The sequence below is a fragment of the Hemitrygon akajei genome, chromosome 5 (assembly GCF_048418815.1).
Source record: "Hemitrygon akajei chromosome 5, sHemAka1.3, whole genome shotgun sequence".
NCBI classification, from domain to species: Eukaryota; Metazoa; Chordata; class Chondrichthyes; order Myliobatiformes; family Dasyatidae; genus Hemitrygon; species Hemitrygon akajei.
This window is the reverse complement of record NC_133128.1, coordinates 77,819,068-77,826,359: the sequence shown is the minus strand read 5'-3', so window position 1 is coordinate 77,826,359 and position 7,292 is coordinate 77,819,068. Positions and strand designations below refer to the sequence as shown.

The 7,292-nt window shown below is 43.3% G+C and overlaps 1 long non-coding RNA gene across 1 annotated transcript in view; it reads left to right on the top strand.

Annotated features, from left to right (window-relative positions):
- The first annotated feature begins 1,699 nt into the window (after window positions 1-1,699).
- The window catches only part of LOC140727324 (uncharacterized), a 133,580-nt gene continuing 127,987 nt past the window's right edge, over window positions 1,700-7,292 (top strand). The window contains exon 1 of the long non-coding RNA XR_012098827.1: window positions 1,700-1,812. This is a non-coding gene — a long non-coding RNA (uncharacterized lncRNA). The remainder of the gene's footprint in view (window positions 1,813-7,292) is intronic.

The following is a 7,292-nucleotide window of genomic DNA, read 5'->3' as shown; positions in this document are numbered from 1 at the left end:
CTGGGACAAGAGGTGCAAGTTGACCCAGAGCCCAACTTGGAGCCTACACCTAGTAATAGGACTCTGCAAAAATGCGGGGCGACTGAGATTAAGCCGGCCCCCATCTCAGAGAGGGATGCTGATTCAGAGGATCAGGACCTGGATGTGTGGTATATGCTGCCTTTTTCTAACTCCCCACTGATTGAGGAAGAGACTCCCAGCCCTTCTGTCGCTGAGTCAGGTGAAATTGGGGGGAGGGGCTATCTGTGGACAGGCTGGGTTGCAGTGGGGCCCTGCAAGGGATGAAGTGGGGGTTGGCCACGGGACAGTGGGGTCCAAGTTGCCAGTGGGCACGAGTGAGAGGCTGGGGGAGGCTTCGCCGGGTAGACTAGAAGTACCCCTAGTAGTGGGGGCAGAGCGTAACGCGCTGTAAGGTTTCATTGCTAATGTAATGGCCTCTCTGTAATGCTTCACTGCTAATGTCATAGTTTCTTTGTGGCAGCGATGTTTGGGGTATGACTAGAGATAATGGGGGCTTTGGAATGTGTGCCAACCAATGTGAGGCGTGTTCTTTTTCTCTTGTGGGGCCGAGAGAAGGGATTCACGGCCTTTTGTTCGGCGGAAGATGGGGAGACAAGATGCCAGTATGGGGAAGTCATAGACTACAGGATGGAGTGGACTTGGAATGGGGTCGGGAGTCAACATCCGGGGAGAAAAGTGAGGGAGAACGAGCCAATAGGAAAATCGTGAGCTCCAACGTTGTGAAATAGACTGTTTCATGAGAATGGACCTTTTTTCTTTTTTTTGCTTCTTTATTAACCCTATAGTCAATTTAAGAATTATAAAGCTCAATCATTTAATTGCATATTGTGTACTGTTTGTTATTTCACGGTACTGTTGTAACAGGGGAACACATCACGCAGCATCCACCCAAAGAGGATTTCTCAACTTTGGCCTGGCTGGAGGCTGTCTTCCCCTAGATTAAGCCGCTAGCCGAACCTGAGGGTTACATGTAAAATAGGGGGCAATGGTTTGAGGTGAAGTTGGGGGAGGGAGCGCGGTGGGGGGGGGGGGGGTTATTTTCCAGTCAGCTGCATATACAAAATTAAAGGTGGATTAGAGATGAACCGTATATTTTAACCATTGCCCCTCAGTAAGTTGTCCCTTACTGTTGTGTTAGAGTGCTGAGTAAATAGCATCTGCTACTCCCCTGTGTTGTAGGATTGTGTTGCTATGTTATGCTAGCTCTTGTGCATTCACAAACCTTTCTGAAAGGAAATGCATTGATTGATTTAAGATTAAATGCAAAATTCTTCCCTGTATTCCCTTTTGGTCCGACACTGAATGAACAAGTTTGCTCAAAAATAGAGTCTGCTGCATGTTTCTGGGAAGTGATATGTCAGGTGTTTCTGTGGAATAGGTAGCCTGGAAACATCTGTAGTACAGTGTATATGCGGAATTGGTAGTTTGTGATAACAGTCAACCTGAAACACATTCTGGAGTGGAATATTCACTTAATGTGCTCCATCAACTTTCCAGAACTGCTAACATAGATGAACCAGCTGGTATCCTCACTGTCCAATTGTCAAGGTCCTCCACCTTTGTTATTTAAAAGGGTCTTTAAAGAACCTGGCTGATTTCTATTGAAATTTGATACCACAGTATGGTGTTTTCTACTTTATGAAGGTCACAACTCAAACTGGCCACCAGAGGGAGGCAGAGATGACAAGGCCAACCCCTTCCTGCTCACCTGCTTGTTAGGTGAATTATTAGTTCATGGTTATCACCTGTGCCTCGTTTGTAGCCTGATATAAGCTCCTGGAATCACCTTTTGTAAGTGAAGCCTCATCTTTGTTTGTAGGAATATTTGAAACTTGAATTAATGTGATTTTGCCCTTTGGTATCCTTGGCCTGTACTTTGCATGCTAAGGAATCCAGTAAACCTTGTTGGACTTTTTCCTCTGATTTTTGTGAGGCCTTTCTCTGTGATTGGTTTCACCACTATTCTGGGTGAGGGAAGTAAAAACTGAAGAAGTTACCTGGTTAACTGTGACATACACTAGTAACTAGTGTTGTGGAACCTGACTTCAGGGTTTCTGTGTAAACATCTCTCCCTGCCATGGACTGTTGATTCAGCTGGTATGAAATCAAGCAATGGAAATACCTGAAGGAATGGCATGCAGGGTGTGTTGCTGGGAAAGTGGAGGGAGATGAATTCACACAGAACAAGAGGCTACATCCGTTCGCAGCAGTTATCCACGGTGAACAGTTGTAAACAGGTTGATATTCCCACTTAATCTCCAGCTGCTGCTCTAACCTCTGAGCAGAGCGAGGGACTGCCAGGTTGTCAGCAGCATAGGCCCATCCAGGGCTTGAGATGTCAGCAATGCTGAATGGCTTCCATGGAGATAGAAACTGAATTAACATTTCAGGCCAGTGGCCCTTCATGAAAGTAATGTGTCAAATCATCAGAGCTTTGACACTCAGTGAGAAGCACCCTTTCCATTGGTCATGCTAGCCATTAAATACCAATGAACAGCTTCTGCTTTAAGGGGTGTAAAAGAAACGCAAGCCGATGTGCTGTTTCGGTCCCTTCAAGTTGTTCAAAGGCTACTTGTATGCAGTTCAAAAAAAATAATTCTCAGCCAGTGGCAGTAACTGACAGCTGTTTCTGTCTCTTTGTGATATGAGGATAGGCTCTTTGACTGTCTGGGAGACTCTGCTGTAGAACCTGTTTGGTCACACCCAAGCTTTCTTGAGGAAGAAGCATTGAATGCTTTCATCTTGGGCTAAAAAAACTCATGTGTTCATCTTGTGTCAATGTCGCTGAGTAGGTTGACAAGGTTTTGCTATCTGTGAACTCTGACCTTGAAGGAAAGTATGATGTGTTTTATTAATCAGCTCTATCTTGCTGTAGAGTTAACTGATATTTTCATGATTGTAAAGCAGGCAACAATTTGCAGTGATTGCACTGACAAAGCTGAACATGGAGCACAGAAAGCTGCTGTCTAAGTACCCTACAACTCTAAGAAGTTCACAGTAGTGATCTGTCACTGGAAAAACACATCACGGAGCTGTTGTTTGGGGCACTAATTGCACACTAAATTAAGTAAAAATGGGGAGGATTTCTTTATTCTAATAAAAGTAGTTTTCCTCTAACAAAATCAAACTTTCGTTTTTGTCAATTTGGCTTTCATGAAAATTAACATTTGAGTGCAGGCTTTCAGTCCTTCAGATTTTAATTATTGCTGAACAGTTTTTGCCTTGAAGTTCAACTGCTCTGAAATTGAAGCATTAGAAAGCATTGCTTGTAACACCAGCGTTTGTTTGAAAAGGATTCAAATGATTGCTATCTCCAACAGCAATCCTTGTACAACATCATTATCAAAGGTATTTTTTTTTCCAAACGTTGGCATATCCCACTGCAGTTTTTTGATTCCTGGCCTCTGCTGTGAGGCTGTGACCTCTGTTCTCCTGCTGTGAACAGGACCCCCTCAGACGCACACCACTGCTGCAGTTGTGAAGATTGTAAAGGAGTTATTGGTTTCCTGGTAGAAGATGGTGGCAGAACTCGCCTGCAGAAGTAAAATACCCCACTAATACATGAAGCAGTGCAATGTGATATACCATGACCTTAAGACAGATGTAGGTGAGACTCTATTGCTGTTACTGACAAGTGAGTCCTGAAATTAGATTTTACCACTTTTATGAGACTAAATGGGTGGTGGGGTGGAGATACATCTCTCCCAAAGGCGGTATAAGGTGTTTCTTCCCTCCGCTAGCCTGCAGGTCACCTTTGGGCAAAGTGTAGCACCTGCTTAGCCCCCTGATCAGGGTCACGTGAAGCCGTGGGAGCAGGTGGTGGATGGTCATATGAGCAGCCGGTGCACATTCTAAGTTCTGGTTATGCGGACACTGACGTCAAGCAACCACTTCTGTGTGGTGGTGGTGGGGGGGGGGCAAACAAATTGCCAAGAACAATCATGGTCATAGACCATGATCACCCACGCCATATGACACGGCATATAATAATGACTACACTAAAACAATGTCAAAACTGGTCCCCTTACAAAATTGTGAAATCGATCGAAGACAAGTTTGAAACAATGTGGGTTGTTGTGATGGCAGAACTGTTAAATTTAGACTTCATATTTCTGTGGTCCGGGTGGACACATTTATTAATTTAGACCCTGTAGTGCTGCGTTCAGGCGTGAACGCTTTTGTGCCACTTCCAGTGGTGCCCTCATCTGCGCCTCTATCCTCTCGGATGCATGCAATCCAGCAGAGAACACCATGCACGTGCCCACTGCAGACAGCTCCAAGTGGACATCGATACATGCTTCATTGATGTCGGGGAATACGCTTTATAATGAGTAGGAAGGCTCCTGAGATCTGTGCAGCGAAGTGCAGAGGTTGGAAGTGAGTTTATGATGTTTTTGGGTCATAGTGTGGTGATTTGGTGTGTCGAGTGTTCAGCTGGAGAACTAGTGAGCCGGTGTGTACAGCTATCGGCTTCTTGACGAGAGATTCTTTTCCTGTTTCTCTGCCGGTCACTTGTGCATGGATGAGGAAATGTGGATTAGCCCTGGCAGGAAAATCTGACAATAAATTAAATTTAATAATGCCTTTTTAAAAAAAAACGTAAATGAATATTTAGATCCTTGTCTGACAATTAAAGAAAATTTCAGGTGTGGAATATTTCACCTGAGCCATAATTGCTTTTCAGGATTATATGGGTTGGACTTTCTAGTGAGAATGGGGAAGTAAAAATAACCTTTTGCTCTTGCAACTTTTGGAAATTTTTCTAATGTCTGTGAATATAAATTATGGCCATTCATATGAAAATGATAAGGAATAAAGTGTTTTTTATTGTGGCAGATGTTGCTATGCCTTCAACCTGATGACATCTTCTAAATTTAATTTTCTGGCATATTTTTTTGTACCTTGATATTTCGTTGAAGTGAAATGAGGATGAGTTTAATGTGACTGGTTGTGTAAGATAATGAGATCTGTTTCCTCAGCTGAGAATGGTTAGCTGTCATGCTGACAGGGTAATTGCCAATTGAAATTGCAGTTATGCATCGAAAAACTCATCTGCAAAAGCAATGCAGGCTCAGACTTTAACAAGTGGGAATAGCAGCCCTACAGCCACACTTCAATTTGATACTGGCCAGAGAAGCTGACTTGCACACTGGCTAACCTTCCCCTTGCTTCAGGTCAGAAGATGAATGGACAGGGATGTCGCTCACAAGCTCCAATGGTCACTTGAAGTACTGTTGGGCAGGCTGCACAGCATAGCTGGAGGAGTTACTGCTTCAAAGAGCCAGTGACCTGGGGTTCAATCCTAACGTCTGGTGCTGTCTGTGTGGAGTTTGCACGTTCTCCCTGTAACAGTGTGGGTTTCCGCTGGGTGTTTTGCTTTCCCTCCACATCCCAGATTTATTGTCCACTGTAAATGTGCCCCTGCTGTGCAGTTGAAAAGGTAGCATCTGGATGGAGCAGATAAGAATTTGGGAGAATAAAATGGGATTAGTGGGTAGGATGGTTGTGTGATTTCACTGGGCTGAACAACCAATAATATGCTGTATCTCTGCATGACTCTGAATTAGGCAGATTGCCCGATTGTAGGGATTTGTGGCAAAAGCACCCCGACCTCAGTGCTTGCCTCGTCATTGTTGATGTTGGAGCAATTTGTTCCTGTTCACTACCGGGTGGTTGGTACGGACAGAGGTGACATATTGGTACAACTAGCAGAGCTGCTAGTTCACAGCTCTGCTGCCATCTGTGCGGAGTCTGCATGGTCTTTACGTGACTATGAGAGTCACCCACATCCCAAAGGCGTGCAGGTTGGTAGGTTATTTGACCACTGTACATTGCTCCTCGTGTGTAGCTGAGTGGTGGAATCTGGTAAAATTGATGTATCGTAGTTGTTACATACCTTGTGAGTATCTTGTGACTGTCTCATGACCATGATGTAATGGAGTATCTGGTGAGCGTGATGTAATGGTCTTGTGAGGGTGGAGTGATGTATTTTCCCGCCAGTGTGAGGTCATGCAATGGCCTGTTCCAAAAGGTATAAAACGAGGAAAGCCTGCTGTGATGTAGGAGTTTTTGTTGGGACATTGTTTAAGTCATCTGTTACTCCGTTATACTGCGTATTTGGTTTCATGATGCAGTTTTGTTTTAAAGTGGAGTTTTGATTCTTACTGTAAGATACATTGTCATTGTGCCGGCAGTTTTGAAAATCACTCAGTTATGTTTGATGTATCTTCAATTTAATTTTAAAGTAAGTATTGGGGAGTGAAGATTTACCGAAGTACGGAAACCCGAAGGATCGAGTAAAGTTGGTGTTGTCGGCGGTAATACAGGTTCAACCTATTTGGATCTTCGTTCCGGAAATAGTAACCTGCATCCAAGGTAGCCCCTGCATTGTGACAGCATAAAGGGTTGGGCACAGTGTTATTTGCCAAGGAAAAGGTCAGTTCCATCAAACCGTTTTTATTTCTTTCATCGGGAGTCTTTTGAGCAAGGCATATTTCGGCTGGGATCAGCAGTAACATCACGTCATTGAGGAATTTATTACTTCAGGAAAGTCTCTCCTAATTGATTGTATACATCATTTGGACTTTCACATTTATCTCCTTAAGAACTGTTCAAGTTGCCGTATAGCAGTTGACTTCCAGTTAAGTTAGTCATTTGTTTACTTTCCATTTTTATTGAGCAGAGTTTAAATAAATGTTTATTTGTTTATAAAACAAAAAACCTGTCTCAATTCTATAGTCATTGTTACCAAACCATAACATAGTGTACGTGTAAGTTGGTGCTTAACGTTTAATGTGACTCGTGGAGCCAAAGTGGATTTTTTTTATACAATGTGAATCCATGACTGCTTGACGTTAACTCTTGGGTATCCAGCTGAATGGAACCACGTGTTTCATATCCAGAATTCTCTCCTTGCTTACTTTTAGCTTTATTAGCTTCACCTTTATCTGTCACATCTATATCAAAGTCTCAAAACTTGCAGAGAAGCGTGTCGTTTGCATCAAATTAAATCAGTGAGGATTGTGCTGCAAAGCCTGCAAGCATTGCCACGCTCCCGGTGACAACAGAGCGTAACCCCAACTCACAAACCGTAACTTTCTGCTGTGTTTTGTAACTTCAAGCACAGGAGTCTGGGAATACGGGTCTAACTTCTTTTCTTACCATAAGCAAGGTGTGCATCTATCACCTGGTAGTGTGATGACCTAAACAATTAACATACTTTTACATATAACCTGTACTGAATTATTTAAATGAACAAGAATGCCTAAACA